The following is a 16,249-nucleotide window of genomic DNA, read 5'->3' as shown; positions in this document are numbered from 1 at the left end:
TTGAAAAATACTATTTGATATTTTGGTTTTTATATCCAAATGGACATGAAAATAAAAAATATGCATTGAGATTATAGCCTATGCCCTACGTTGTGAAATCGCATCTAACATGAATGAAATTGTAGGTAATCGTCTATTATTTTGATGTCTATTTTTTTTATAGTTAGTTAATTTTTGACTAAAGACTCAAAAAATCATTAAGAAAAATAGATAAACTTATAATTTTCTCATAATTTAAACCAATAAAAAGATATTACTTTCCAATAATTATTTTTATTAATGTATATTAATATGAAAGATAATTATTAATTTAAAATAACGTCACAAAATAATATAAATGGTCCATCAATATAAAAAAAACTATATTAATTAGGTCGGTTAATAACGCACAATTAATGAGTAAGATTCTTAATTTAAATCATGATCTTTTAACTCTCCATATTTCTTTTTTCCTCTGCGCATCCACTCGTTTTTATCTTCTCCTTCGTCCCTTTCCTTCTCTAGATCCAAAATACATATGCGATTCTATGTTTTTTTTTTTTTTTTTTTTTTGCGTTTCAAGAAACAATCTCACTTCTAATATAAATTGATTTCAAGAAATTGGTGACAGTGGAGAAAGACGGCGATTGGAAAGAAACGGACAAAATGTCTAGAAATTGAAGACGATGATTTTGGAGAGCAAACGTTCTTGGCTGTTCTCCTTTTCTTTTCATGTTTTCCATTTTTTTTTCTTCAGGTACTATTATCCATTCTATAAACCCACATTCTCTCTACTTACAGTTTCTATCGGATGAATAGCACATTCACTATTCATCTCACGCCACCTTTCCCTCTTCTTTTTCCCTTCTTGATCGAACGCTTCGCTTGCCTTAGTAACTTCCCATCTGAAGCGAACTTTTGATAAATTCTTTCGTTTGATCTCAACAAATCAAACCTCCGGAATCCTGTTACAAAGCAGAGAAATCATCAACTATGTTCGGCGTGGCTTTCACCCAAATCGACACCTTTCACTGGCTTCTTGCGCCGGTGATGGCCACAGTGGACAGATAGTTTCTTTTGCCAGTCTGATTCCAGCATTCGTTTCCCACTTTCACAATCTTGAGGTATTTTTGAATCCTATTTGTTTTTATTTAACCTTTACATGAGGTGTGAAGTTGTATATAATCGTATGTTGCCTCAAACTTACCAATTTTGTTTTTTTAGGTGTTCCGATCAGTTATGATGGTTGATGGGAGTAAGTTGTTGGTGCTATTCAATCGGTGGTTTAAGCAGTTTCAAGAACGGGCAAGATGAGATCCTGAGTTACTTGAAAGGATTTGCGTACATCTCTTATGTTTTTTCAAACAACTTTTTATTTTGCACTTAATGTGTTCGATCAAATGTCTGTGAGATAAAAGCTTGAGTTTACCCATTATAGACTGGGGATACCAAATCTAGTTTCACTAGAAGTGTATCAAGAAATTGAAAAATACTTTCATTTATTAATCCAGGTATGTTCCAATAAACTTCTATATATTTTGTTGTCTCCTAATTTTCTTTTGTTTGTAGTAATATTTTAAAAGTTTTTGCATCTTTACTTTTCTTTATATTAGCACATTGCATTTTCTTTAAAAAATCTTCCAATTTAACATTCTACTTATAGTTTTCTTATTATTTGCACATTGTATTTTCAAATATCACACATTTTTAGCATTGTACCATTAGTTTTTATTAGGCTGTATTTTAAAAATTCAAACTATTTATAGCATTGCACCTTTAGTTCTTTATTTTTTTAAAACTTTGTAAATTTAAATGTTATTATTATTATTAATGCAATTTACTTTGAAAAATCTATCCATTTAAGTTCAGTTTTCTTTTTATTAGCACACTGCATTTTTAAAAATCATCCCTTTTTAGCATTGTACTTTTAGTTTTCAATCATTATTAAATTTTCTAAAATTAAACCTATTATGGCATTGTACTTTTAGTCCTTATTTCTTTTAAAGCCTTGAAAATATAAAAATATTTTTTTTAAAACATTTTAATTTGAAAAATCTTCCATTTTAGCTTATTACTTTCTTTTTTTCATTATTAGCACATTGCATATTTAAAATTCAAAACTGTCATAGCATTGTACTTTTAGTTCTTCTAACTTTTTTTACTTTGTAATTTTGAAAGTTCTTTTTACCAATGCAATTTATTTTGAAATTTTTTCCAATTTAGCATTGAACTTCAGTTCTCTTCTTTTTAACACATTGCATTTTATTTTTAGTTTTCATTTGGTTATTGCATTTTCAAAAATCAAATTATTGTACTTTTACTTCTTATGTATTTATTTTGAAAAATATTCCAATTTAGCATTGTACTTTTTCAAAATCAACCCACTTTTGCATTCCACTTTCTGTTTTAATTCGGTTATTGCATCTTCTCAGATCAAAAAATTTATAGCATTCTATTATTAGTTCTTAGTTTATTTAAAGCCTTGTAACTTTTAAAAACTTCTTTTATTAATGCAATTTCTTTTGAAAAACCTTCCACTTTAGCATTTAACTTGAAGTGTTTTTTATTATTAGCACATTGCATTTTCAAAAATCAACCCATTTTAGCATTGTACTTTTTACTTTTTATTATGTTATTCAAAAAGTCAACTTTTCGTTCATATCAAAGAATTTTACATTGAAAAACTACCATTTATAGCACTAGACTTGTAGTTTCTAAAGTTTTTTTTCAATGTGTTTTATTTCAAAAAATCCTCCAGTTTAGCATTGACGTTAGGTTTTCTTATTAATAGCACATTGTATTTTTGCATTGTACTTTTACTTTTAGTTTTCATTTGGTTATTTCATTTTCAAAAATCAAACAATTGTACTCTTAGTTCTGAATTCTTTTGAAACTTTTTAATTTTGTTTAAATTTTTTATAATGCTTTTTCTTTGAAAAATCTTCTAATTTAGCATTCTACTTTCAATTTTGTTTATTTTTAATTCGGTTATTGCATTCAATTTATCATCTAAAAGTTTTTTTTATCAGTACAGTTTTTTTTGAAAAATCTTTCAATTTATCATCTAACTTTAAGTTTTCTTAATTCTTATTGTTAGGGCATTGCATTTTAAAATATCAACCTTTATAGCATTGTTTTTATGTTTTAATTCAGTCATTGTAACATCCAACTTTTCTTTCATATCATTCAAACTTTTTTACTTTGAAAAATCCACTAATTATAACATCAAATCAAAACATTTATAACATTCTACTATTAGTTCTTTATTAAACTAAAGAATTGTAACTTTTAAAAAAGTTTTTTATCAATGCATTTCTTTTGAAAACCCTTCCAAATTAGCATTTAACTTAAACTGTTTTTTATTAATAGCACATTGCATTTTCAAAATCCAAACCATTTTAGCATTGTACTTTTAGTTTTCATTATGTTTTTAAAAAAATTAACTTTTCTCTCATATCAAGGAATTTTGCTTTGAAAAATCTACCAATTATAGCATTGTATTTTCAGTTTTTTAATAACTTTCATATTGCATTTTTAGAAATCAAACAATTTATAGCAATTTACTCTTTGTTCTTAAGTTTTTAAAATCATTGTCATTTAAAAAGTTTTTTTTATCAATGCCTTTTTTCCAAAGTTCTTTCAATATAGTATTCTACTTTTGGTCTTCTTATTATTAGTACATTGCATGTTCAAAAATTAACCCATTTTAGCATTCTACTTAAAGTTTTTAATCAATATTGCTTTTTCAAAAACTTAAACCATTTATGGCATTATATTTTTAGTTTTTAGTTCTTTTAAAGCCTCGAAAATTTAAACATATTTTTTTTCAATGCATTATAATTTGAAAAATCTTCCAATTTAGCATTCTGCTTTTCATTTTCTTATTGTTAACACATTGCATTTTCAAAAATCAATCCATTTGTACATTGTACTTTTTGTGTTCATTGTTATTGTTATTGAAAAATCTTACTTTTCTTTCATATCAATGAATTTTACTTTGAAAAATATACCAATTATAGCATCATATTTTCTGTTTTTTATAACTAGCATATTGCATTCTTAGTAATCAAACCAGTTATAGCTTTTTACTTTTAGCTCTTAAGTCTTTTAAATCATTTTCATTTTTTGAAGTTTTTTTTAAATGCATTTTCTTTGAAAGATCTTTCAATTTAATATTCTACTTCGGTTTTTTATTATTAACAAATTGCATTATCAATGGATTTTCTTTAAAAGTTCTTTCAATTTAGTATTTCGCTTTAGTTCATAAGTCTTTTATATCATTTTCATTTTTAGAAGTTTTTTATCAATGCATTTGCTTTAAAAACTCTTTCAATTTAATATTCTACTTCTGTTTTTTTTTATTAGCAAATTGCATTTTAAAAAATCAACTAATTTTCGCATTGTACTTATAGTTTTCAAGCATTATTGGATTATAAACTAAAAAATCAATGGCATTGTATGTTTAGTTCCTAATTCTTTTAAATCTTTGACACTTCTAAAAATATTTATTTTGAAAAATCTTCCAATAAATTTTTTTACAAATGCATTTTCTTTGAAAAAACTTCCAAATCATTTTATTTAATTTTTTTTTTTAATTTTAGCATTCTAGTTTCTGTTTTCTTTTTATAACACTTCGCATTTTCTAAAATCAACAAATTTTTAGCATTCTACTTTTACTTTTTTCACTCTGTTTTTGCCTTTTCAAAAGTCAAAAACAGTAATGGAATTGTACTTTTAGTTATCTTTTTTAAAGCTTTGTAATTTTGAAAGTTCTTTTTATAGTTTTTAATTTGGTTATTGTATTTTCACAAATCAAAACATTTATAGCATTCTACTGTTAATTTTCAAAAAATCAACCTATTCTAGCATTGTACTTATAGTTTTCAATCACTATTGCATTTTCGAAAATTTAATCACTTATGGCATTGTACTTTTAGTTTTTAATTATTTTAAAGTTTTGAAAGTTCAAATGTATTTTTTTTTCAAAGCATTTTATATAAAAAATCTTCAAGTTTAGTGTTGTAATTTAAAAAATCAACACATTTTTAGCATTGTACTTTTATTTTTATATGTTATTCAAAAATTCAACTTTTCTTTCATATCAAGGATTTTTACTTTTAAAATAACCCATTTTAGCATTGTACTTTTCAATCATTATTAGATTTTAAAAAAATTAACAAATATGGCATTGTATTTTTAATTCTTGATTCTTTTAAAGCTGTGTAATTTTTAAAAGTTTTTTCTGCAATGTGTTTTATTTAGAAAAATCTTTGATTTTAGCGTTCCATTTTCCCTTTTTCATTATTAGCACATTGCATTTTCAAAACTTAACACATTTTCAGCATTTTACTTTTAGTTCTGTTACCAATGCAATCTTTACTTTGAAAAACCTTCCAATTTAGCATTGAACTTCAATTTTCATATTGTTACCACAATGTATTTTAAAAAATTAACCCATTTTACTTTTATTTAAATCTTTTGAAGCCTTGTAATTATTTTTGTTTTTAAAATTTGAATGCATTTTCTTTGAAAAATCTTCCTAAATAGCATTCTACTTTTTTTTTTCTTATCATTAACATGTTGCATTTTAAAAAATCAACCCATTTTAGCCTTTTACTTTTAGTTTTCGTTATGTTATTAAAAAATTCAACTTTTCTTTCATATGAGGAATCTTATTTTGAAAAATCTACCAATTATTGCATTGGACTTTAAGTTTTTTTATAACTAGCATGTTGCATTTTTTAGAAATCAAATCATTAATAGCATTTTAGTTCCGAAGTCTTTTAAATCATTGTCATTTTAAAAGCTTTTTTTATCAATGCATTTTCTTCGAAAATTCTTTCATTTTAGTATTCAATTTTAATTTTCTTATTATTAGCACATTGCATTTTAAAAAATCAACCAATTATCTTATAGCATTGTACTTGTAGTTTTCAATCATTATTTACATTTTCAAAAATTAAACCATTTATGGCATTGTGATTTTAGTTCTTAATTCTTTTCAAGCCTTGTAATTTTTAAAAGTGTTTTTTTTTTCAATGCGTTTTTTTTAGAAAAATCTTCCAATTTATCATTCTACTTTTTAACATTGTATTTTTAGGTTTCATTCTGTTATTGAAACATCCAACTTTTATTTCATATCAAGGCCTTTTAGTTTAAGAAATCTACCAATTATAGCATTGGACTTTCAGTTTTTTTCTTTTCCTTTTTTTTAAAAAAAAAATTACATATTGCTTTTTTAGAAATCTAACCCTTTATAGCATTTTACTTTTAGTACTCAAGTCTTTTAATGTATTGTCATGTTTTTAAAGCTTTTTATAAATGCCTTTTCTTTGAAAAATTTGCCAATTTAGTATCCTACTTCAGTTTTCTTATTATTAGCACATTGCATTTTCAAAAATCAACCCATTAGCATTGTACTTTTTTCTCATTATTATTTATTCAAAAATTTAATCATTCATGGCATTGTATTGTTAATTGTTAATTCTTATTTCTTGTAAAGCCAAATAATATTTAAAAGTTTTTTTTTCGGTGCATTTTATTTTGAAAAATCTTTTAGTATAGTGTTGAACTTCAGTTTTCTTATTGTACTTTTCAAAGCCTTGCATTTAAAAAAATAATAATAATTTTAATGCATTTTTTTTGAAAAATCTTCCAATTTAGATTCTGCTTTTTTTTTTTTCTTATCATAGTACATTGCATTTTAAAAAATAACACCTTTTTGCATTCCAGTCTTAGTTTTAATTCTGGTATTGCATTTTCACAAATCAAAACATTTATAGCATTCTGCTATTAGTTCTTAGTTTATTATAATCCTTGTAACTTTTAAAAAGTTTTTTCATCAGTGCAATTTCTTTTGAAAAACATTCCAATTTAGTTTTTGATTTAAAGTATTTTTTTAATTAGCGCATTGCATTTTCAAAAATCAACCCATTTTAGCATTTTACTTTTAGTTTTCGTTATGCTATTAAAAAATTCAACTTTTCTTTCATATCAAGGAATTTTACTTTGAAAAATCTACCAAAAATTGTAGCATTGGACTTTTAGCTTTTTTATAACTAGCATATTGCATTTTTAGAAATCAAATCATTAATAGCTTTTTAGTTCTTAAAGTCTTTTTAATCGTTGTCATTTTTAAAAGTTTTTTTATCGATGCATTTTTTTCCCAAATTCTTTCAATATAGTATTCTACTTTTATTTTCTTATTATTAACACCTTGCATGCTCAAAAATTATCCCATTTTAGCATTCTACTTAATGTTTTCAATCATTATTGCATTTTCAAACACTTGACCATTTATGGCATTATATTTTTAGGTTTAATTCTTTTAAAGTCATATAACTTTTAAAACTTTACTTATTATTAACACATTGCTTTTTAAAAAATCATCCCTTTTTAGCATTGCGCTTTTAGTTTTAATTCGGTTATTGCATTTTCACAAATCACAACATTGTACTTATAGCTTTCAAGCATTTGTTTGTTTTTAAAAATTAAACCATTTATGGCATTGTTAATTTTTATAATTATTTTTTCAATGCTATTTAATTTGAAAAATCTTCCCCTTTAGCATTCTACTTTTAGTTTTTTTTAATTATTATTATTAACACATTGCATTTTTGAGAATCAATCCATTTTAACATTGTACTTTTAGTTTTTTATTCTGTTATTGAAACATCCAACTTTTCTTTCATATCAAAGATTTTTACAGTGAAGAATCTACCCTCTTATAGCATTTATGGCTTTGTAATTTTTTAAGTTTTTTTTATCAATGCACTTTACTTTTAAAAATCTTCTATTTTAGCTCTGAACTTAAGTTTGTAACTGTTACTAGCATTTTCAAAAATGAACCCATTGTACTTTTAGTTCTTAAATTCTTTTCTGATGCCCTTTAAAAAAAAATTCAATGCTTTTTCTTTGAAAGTGAACCCATTTAGCATTATACTTTAGTTTTCTTTCGGTTATTACATTTTCAAAAATCAAAATATTTATAGCATTCTACTTTTATTTTTTTTAAATTCTTTTAAAGCCTTGTATCCTTAAAAAACTTTTTATCTATGCAATTTATTTTTAAAAATCTTCCATCTTAGCATACCGCCTTCATTTTTCTTATTACTAACACATTGCGTTTTAACTTCTTTCAAAAGTTAAACTATTTGCAGCGTTGTCATTTTATTTCTTAATTTTTTTAAAGCCATTTTTTTTTTCAATTTAAAAGATCTCATTTAGCTTTCTACTTGAAGTTTTCTTATTATACTATCTAACATTTATGGTTGCAATTTTCCACCAATTATGAAACGGACTAAACTTGCAACAAAATGAAACCTTTGGACCTATAGTGTTAGTCCAAACTTGTTTGGACCAAAGTTGCAATTTTCAGCTAAATACAAAGACATTTTGTGCAGTTGTCTATTTTATATTCATGCTATTCATGCCTTATAATGTTTAAGTTGCCTGTATGACCCTTGTGCAATAGAGTTTTTTACATACCTTTTACTTGGTATTTAATAACTTTTAGTCCATAGAGCTTTTTTATAAACTTTTTACTTTGTATTTAAATAAAGTCCGTAAGGTGAACTGCATATGATGCTGATAAGTTTTTTCCATAAAGTGAAAAAATCATATCCGGAAATCGCAATGGACTTTCATTTATGTGTATTGGAAATTTGGGTTCTGATTTTGCTACACTCGCTTCTGATATTCAACTACACCCGCAAACTATGCTCTAACTTGAGAAATTCAATAGACTTTCAGATTACGATCTAGGGTTTTATATGAATCTGTAAGCATTTTCTCATTGCATTTTGTTTTGAGTTTGATTTTCCATGTGTTTTGATTTCTAGTTTCTGATTTCCCATGTTCTATTTGTTTTTGTCTCAAACTATTTATCTGTGATTTCTCACTTTCTTGAAGTTTTAACGTTAAAAAAAAATTCTTCGATTTTTTTTTAGTTTTCTGTTGTGTCTGATTTCAGCATCAATTTTGAAGAATTGGAAGCCCACCTAAAAGGTAATGTTTTTTCCTCTTTTTGCTTGATGGATTGTTGAAGTACCCGAAACTAGAAAAACTGCCCATTCTTTTTTTTTTTTGTTTTTGTTTTTGTGACATGCTTTTTTTTCAAACCAAATTTAAACGCACATTGGTTTTGGACATACATTGTAATAAGCTCGCTTTCATTTTTCTCCAGCCAAAAAACTGAAGCTGTTAATCACTTTTTTCAGTAATTTCTGTCCATCGCTCATTAATTTTGGTTAAAACTTTCTTTTGTTGTTGGATGGTTTTTGTGATGCTAAAAAAATAAATTTGATTACTTTTTTCTGGAACCATTATGAGATTCAACCATTTGCCGGTGACTTTTACTATTCTAAAGTAGCATGTTGTGGTCATGACAAAAAAGTTAGACCTTCCTATTTTGGACAAAAAAGTAACACCTACTTGTTGTTTATATTTAATTAAGGGTCTGTGATTAAAAATTTAAAATAATTGTTTTCATTGAAACTTATTCAGTCCATTCACAATATTCAACACTTTTTTCGACTGTATAAGCATTCCACCACAAGATCATAATGGAAATTATGTAGTCCAGGTGAGTTTCCAATTGGTTTGAAGTGTATCTTAATTTGATTTTTTTAGAATGTTGTTGAAGTTATGCTTATTTTTTGAACAATTTTCTGGAACACTTGGGAGTTGGAAAGCCCAATTAAAACTCTGTAATATTTCAAGAAATGGAATGAAAAGTTGCAATAAAGCCCGATTTAGTTCATTTAATTTTTAATGAGAGAAATGTACCCTACCGGTTCATTTCATTTGCAATTGACGATCAGTAATATGCGAAGCCAAGGTACACAATGTTAAACTGATCCTTTATATATAGAAATGTAGTTCCATATTTTTTCTTTAGCATTCTACTTTTATTACTTTCGATTACATCTTGTATTTTGATTTTTTGTTTTCTTATATAAACATTCGAAAATCTACCTGGTCATTGAAGTTTCGATTTTTTTTTTCTTATTATAGCATCCAGCTTACATTTCTTTCTATTATTACATCACATTTTCAAATTTTTTTCTTAGCAAGTCATTGTACTATGAAGAATCTATACAACCTTCCAGAAGTGAAATGCTCTTTTATGCAATGATATTTACTTTGACAATGCTATATAGTTCAAAATGTTTTGTATTTCGTAGTTTTGTAGGAAGAGAAGATACATGAACCTGCGACCTAGGTAAAGTGTCACCTGGGTGATAATTGAACAATTAAAAGATCAAACTAATTGTACGATGACAATTGAACTTGTTGTTTAATTCAAAAAAAAAAAAAGATCAAACTAATCATCTCAACTTATTTAGAACCAAATTCACTGAAAAAAAAAATTTCGATTTTATACTACTAGACTATATTGTCAATTGATGAGGTTAGCCGGGTTTTAAATTTTTTTAGATTAAGAACTTTTTTGCATTACTAAAGTAGAAAATAATATTTTAATTATCATTAGTTTTCCTATATCACCAGAGGCGAGAAGATGAACACCATGTTTGTGAGATAACTAATGTAAACTAAAACCTAGCCCATGTAGTAGTGGAATGACACCTATATCTTTGAGTTCTCATTTGCTAAAATCATGAAGTAGCAATCTACTCTCTCCTCTGCGTCAACAATTGCCAGCATATGTCATAAACAATTGACAACCTCTTACAATGTACTTTAATTGATATGTCAATAATAGCAACCTACTTTCATGTTTACGTGTTTGAACATTATACGTTGAAAATTCCACCAAAATATCCACATATTGAGGTTGATATAAGCAATTTTTATATGGTTATTAGTACATGTGTAAATTCCAGAAAAATAGCAATGCACTTTACCCTTTGTACCATTATAGGCAATGTACTTTATTTTTTTATGCATTAATAGCAATGCATTTGTATTTCTTTACCAATAAAAGCATTTTCCTTACATTTTTTCAATAGATAGAATCGATATGGAAAAAGTAGGAAGGAAGTTCATTGCTATTTTTTTGCATTTAGCCTTATATAAAGTTCAAGAAAGAGCATTTTAATTTGTTTTGCGGAATGTTTCTCACTTGATCTTATGGTTTTTCAAGGAGTTGCCAAAAATACCCTCAAACATACCTATTATATATATATATATATATATATATATATATATATATATATATATATATATATATATATATATATATATATAAGCCCTTTTTTTCTCTTTTGTTCTCTTGCCGCCTACATCAAATTTATACGTTTTATTGGACGCCACGTCAACTTCCTTTTGAAACGTTGCCATTGACACCAACATCGATTCAAATTGGCTCATGTTCCAATGTGTCGTATCGAGAAACCGCTTCACTGCACGTCGATACTGCCGGTGCTCACCAATTTCTTCCCAAGAGTTATCTTTGATTCCCCTCCAAATGACCTCCCCTTCTCATCTCTAATCGGGGTAACATCAATCTTATGTTGGTGGCATCGATTTCCTACCCTGTAATTGTTCTTGCTTCTCTTACATCATATTCAAGTAGAGGAGTGGAACTTATCAAGTCAATGACATTCCTTTGGATCAAAGTTAGAAGTTCTGGTAATTTATGTAATTTGGATGAGTGGAGATTGTCTCCTTAGTCGTTCTTGTCGTGTTTTTATCATTTTGCCCCTGTCTAGTTTCTTGCTTGACTGGGGTATTTTAATAAATTTTGGCCGTTTCTGAAAAAAACCCTAAATCAAAGAAAATTGAAGCAATAATGAGAACATTATATTTTCCATTTTATTCATATCTTCGGTGGATATTCAAGGCTAATAGATGTTTTATTAATTTCATTTAATTTAACCGAAAGTGAATGAAAACTATGAGGATTGCATGATTTACTGATGTTTTTGTTTCATTTAGTTTTTTTTAATTGCATTTAATGTAACCTAATTTCGGGGGTTTGCACCTTATTTATGCAAGTTAAGTCCCATAAGTTGGTCTCATTTTCAGCTTCCACTGTTATAAACCCTAAGGCATCTTTGACTGATTGTGAGCTATTTTTTAGTGTGTTGTGTGTGTTTGAAACCATTGGAAGAAAGGGGAGCTTGAAGTTACAAGGAGCGGCTAGATCCAGAATCCTTGCTTCATTTTTGACATCTTTCTGGTAAAAAGTCTCAACCTTGCTTTGTGGTCATTGGGAGTTGGACGCGCCATATGGACAAACTCTTTCAGATCTAGGGTCTTAAGGAACTTTCATGGCATAAAGGTGCCAACTTTATGGCCTTGTAAATATGGCTGTTCACTAATTGGATAAAACCTGGACAATTTGGATTGGACTATTTGGTTCGTATATTCGGATTTTTGGATTGGTTTTCAACAAAACCGAATTATTATTTTGGATTTCGGATTGATTTTGGTTTATAAAATAAGAACCGAATAGTCCAAAAAAAAACGATTAAATATTTTTATTTATTTATTTATAAAATATATCTATAGTTATTTATTAATTTTGTAATTTATTTTTTCAAATAGGTTCAAAATGTTTCACCCGATAAAAAAACATTAATATGCATTTTCTCTCAAAAGTTTTCTATCTATAATATTATAATTATATGTTGTTTTAAAATGTTTTGGTTTTTGAAAACCGAATTGTAAAAACTGATCCAACTGAATTGTAATCGGATCAGATCAGATCAGATCAGATTTGAATTTAGTTTGGACTATTAGGATCCATGTTTTGAAAACCGAAATCAATTTGGGTTCACTTGATTGGATCAGATCAAATCGATCCATCCAAACGAACACCCCTGCTTGTAAAGGTTAACCTTTCATTTTTTCTTTCCTGCTATTTCTTAGGGGTAAGTACAATAAATACTAAGTTACTTACGTTTCTTTAAGTCGCATAAAATCATCTCTTTTTTTTTGGTACACAACCATTTTACTTCCAAAAACTAACAAACGATAGCATTATACTTTCAATCTCTTTATTATTTGGATGTTATACTTTGGTTACCTATATATGACCTTATAATGTTTAAGTTGCCTGTATGGCCCTTGTGCATGTTGAAATGCAAAAGAACTACTTGTAGTATTTTCCGAAAGTTTTTGTTGAAATTTGTCTAGAATGGCTTAGCTTAGTATACTTTTGGTGTTTTTTCCATGTAATCTTTTAGAACCAATATTTTTTTTTCTTTTCTCAATAATGTTATATTTAATTGAACTTGGTTCCAAAAGAATTTAGATACGGTCAATAGAGTTTTTTACATACCTTTTAGTTGGTATTTAAGAACATTTAGTCCATAGAGCTTTTTTATAAACTTTTTCTTTGTATTTAAATAAAGTTCGTAAGGTGAACTGTATATGATGCTGATAAGTTTTTTTCATAAAGTGAAAAAATCATATCCGGAAATCGCAATGGACTTCCATTTATGTGTATTGGAAATTTGGGTTCTGATTTTGCTACACTCGCTTCTATATTTAACTACACCCACAAACTTTGCTCTAACTTGAGAAATTCCATAGACTTTCATATTACGATCTAGGGTTTTATATGAATCCGTAAGCATTTTCTCATCGCATTTTGTTTTGAGTTTGATTTTCCATGTGTTTTGATTTCTAATTTCTGATTTCCCATGTTCTACTTGTTTTTTTCTCAACCTATTTATCTGTGATTTCTCAATTTCTGGAAAATATGCATGGTGAAGAAATTTTTAGTCTTTCTTTCAATTTCTATTCTTGTGCAAGCATTACAACGTCAATTTTGAAGAATTGGAAGCCCAACTTAAGGTAATGTTTTTTCCTCTTTTTGCTTGATGGATTGTTGAAGTGCCCGAAACTAGAAAAACTGGCCATTCCTTTTTTTTTTCTTCTTTCGTGACATGCTTTATTTTCAAACCAAATTTAAACGCACATTGGTTTTGGACATATATTGTCATAAGCTCGCTTTCATTTTTCTCCAACCAAAAAGATACACAAGTTGAAGCCGTCAATCACTTTTTTCAGTAATTTCTCTCCATCGCTCATTAAATTTGGTTAAAATTTTCTTTTGTTGTTGGATGGTTTTTGTGATGCTAAAAAAATTAGCTTGATTACTTTTTTCTGGAACCATTGTGAGATTTAACCATTTGCCTCCTAGGTTTTGTGAATGGTGACTTTTACTATTCAAAATTAACATGTTGTGGCATGTAGAGTCAGCGTTGCCACTAATCTTTATCTCAGAAGTTGCCAGTATTGTTGGTCATGAAAAAAAAGTTAAGACCTTATTTTGGACAAAAAAGTAACACCTAATTGTTGTTTATATTTAATTAAGGATCTATGATTAGAAGTTTAAAATAATTGTTTGCATTTAAACTTATTCAGTCCAGTCATAATATTGAACAAAAGGACTTTATGGCAATAATTCGATCATTATAGGGTAATCAAGACCAATTGCTCAGAAGATGCTGCAATACTCAAGGACTTCATTGAACAAGACAAAGTTTATGATTTTCTTGTAGGTTTAAACTCTGATTTTGATCAAGTAATGATTCAAATCCTTGGAAAGCCTAAAGTTCCTTGCTTTAATGAAGTGGTGGCCATTGTTAGAAGTGAGGAGAGCAGGAGAACTTTAACGCTTGAAACCCTTCCAATGAATGGCTCGACAATGACAAATTACATGTCAAGATAGGAAGGGAAAATAGAACCAACTATGAGTCTGGATCTGGGAAAAATGATCAATTTAGAACTCAAAATCGAGATGGGCTATGGTGCACTCATTGCAAAAAGGCACGTCACATGAGGGATAAATGTTGGAAATTACATGGCATACCTCCAAGTTATGAATAGGGCCAGAAAAGTGCAACAATTAGAGACAAAGGACAAGCTGATATTGTAGTTGACCCAACCCCAGAAGAAGTCAAACAAGAGCCAATAAGCCTTAAACAAGAGGAAGTAGAGAAGCTCAAATCATTTTTCAGCTCTCTCGAAAAACCTTCTGGTGGTGAACCTTCATTCCCAAGTAAACAACCACTTTCATTTTTCAGCTCTCTCGAAAAACCTTCTGGTGGTAAACCTTCATTCCCAGGTAAACAACCACTTTCATTTGGATTTAATGCCATAGATTCAAACCTAAATTACTCTTGGGTCATTGATTCGGGAGCCACTGACCATATGCCTCACTCTTCCAAACACTACTCCACATACTCACCTTGTCTAAGTAACAAGAAAATTGCCACTGCTGTAGCTGGTAAAGGTGATATCCAAATTAGCCCATCCATTCCTTTAAAAAGTGTCCTTCATGTCCCAAAATTGTCCACTAATCTGATATCTGTAAAAAAAAAAACTAGCACGAGATTTACATTGTTATGTGATATTTTCCAATAAATATTGTGTACTTCAGGAAAATGATTCAGGGAAGATGATTGGACTTGCTAAGGAAAAGAATGATCTATATCGTCTTGAGTTGCAAAAAAACACCCATATCATCTCACTCACTCATAACAAATTCTCGCTCACTAATATCAGAATTTGCTATCTCCAATAAAGAAAAAATCATACTTCATCATTGTCGTTTAGGTCATCCCTCATTTAGGATTATTAAAGTTTTTTTTCCTTCTCTGTTTAAATCAAATGATGCATTGTGAAGTATGTGAGCTTGCTAAACACAAGCATATCCCTTTTTCTATCAATAATAAAAGAAGCAATTCTCCTTTTTATATGGGGTCCATCTAATATTTCTAATGTATCGGGTGCACGATGGTTCGTGACATTCATTGATGATTGTACATGGGTTACTTGGGTATTTTTGTTAAAGCATAAATAAGATGTTAGCACTATTCTCCCTAATTTCATTTCAATGATAAAAAACAATTTGGAGTCAAAATTTAAAGGATAAGATTTGATAATGCTCGAGATTATTTCACTCAAACTCTCACCTCTTATTTTCAAAAGGAGGGACTAATTCAAGAATCTTCATGTGTCAAAACGCCTCAACAGAACGGAGTGTCACAGAGGAAAAATGGGCATTTATTAGATCAAACCAGGGCATTATTATTCCAAAATAACGTTCCAAAATATTTTTGGGGATAAGTTGTGTTCACAACAACTTACCTTATAAATAGAATTCCTACCCGAGTTCTTGGATTCAAAAGTCTGATGGATGTTCTTTCTTCCTTCTACCCGAATGTGTCCACTTCCGACAATCTTGTTCCGCGCATCTTTGGATGTATTTGATTTGTTCACATCCACAGCAAAGACAGAAACAAACTTGATCCCCGGGCTCTAAAGTGTGTTTTTTTTGGGATATTCCTCAACC

The 16,249-nt window shown here is 28.1% G+C and overlaps 2 long non-coding RNA genes across 2 annotated transcripts; both read left to right on the top strand.

The window, feature by feature from the left end:
• The first annotated feature begins 482 nt into the window (after positions 1-482).
• LOC145101332 (uncharacterized) lies at positions 483-1,505 on the top strand. Its single transcript, XR_013705605.1, has 2 exons — positions 483-1,103; positions 1,204-1,505. It is a non-coding gene; the product is annotated as an uncharacterized LOC145101332 (long non-coding RNA).
• Positions 1,506-7,296: 5,791 nt separating this feature from the next.
• Positions 7,297-15,650, top strand: LOC145101331 (uncharacterized). The gene is made up of 2 exons (XR_013705604.1): positions 7,297-15,019; positions 15,335-15,650. It is a non-coding gene; the product is annotated as an uncharacterized LOC145101331 (long non-coding RNA).
• Positions 15,651-16,249: the final 599 nt, after the last annotated feature.

The sequence above is a fragment of the Lactuca serriola genome, chromosome 4, assembly GCF_051521515.1.
Source record: "Lactuca serriola cultivar US96UC23 chromosome 4, Lser_US96UC23_V15, whole genome shotgun sequence".
NCBI classification, from domain to species: Eukaryota; Viridiplantae; Streptophyta; class Magnoliopsida; order Asterales; family Asteraceae; genus Lactuca; species Lactuca serriola.
The sequence above is the reverse complement of the archived record's forward strand: the minus strand, read 5'-3'. Positions and strand labels throughout refer to the sequence as shown.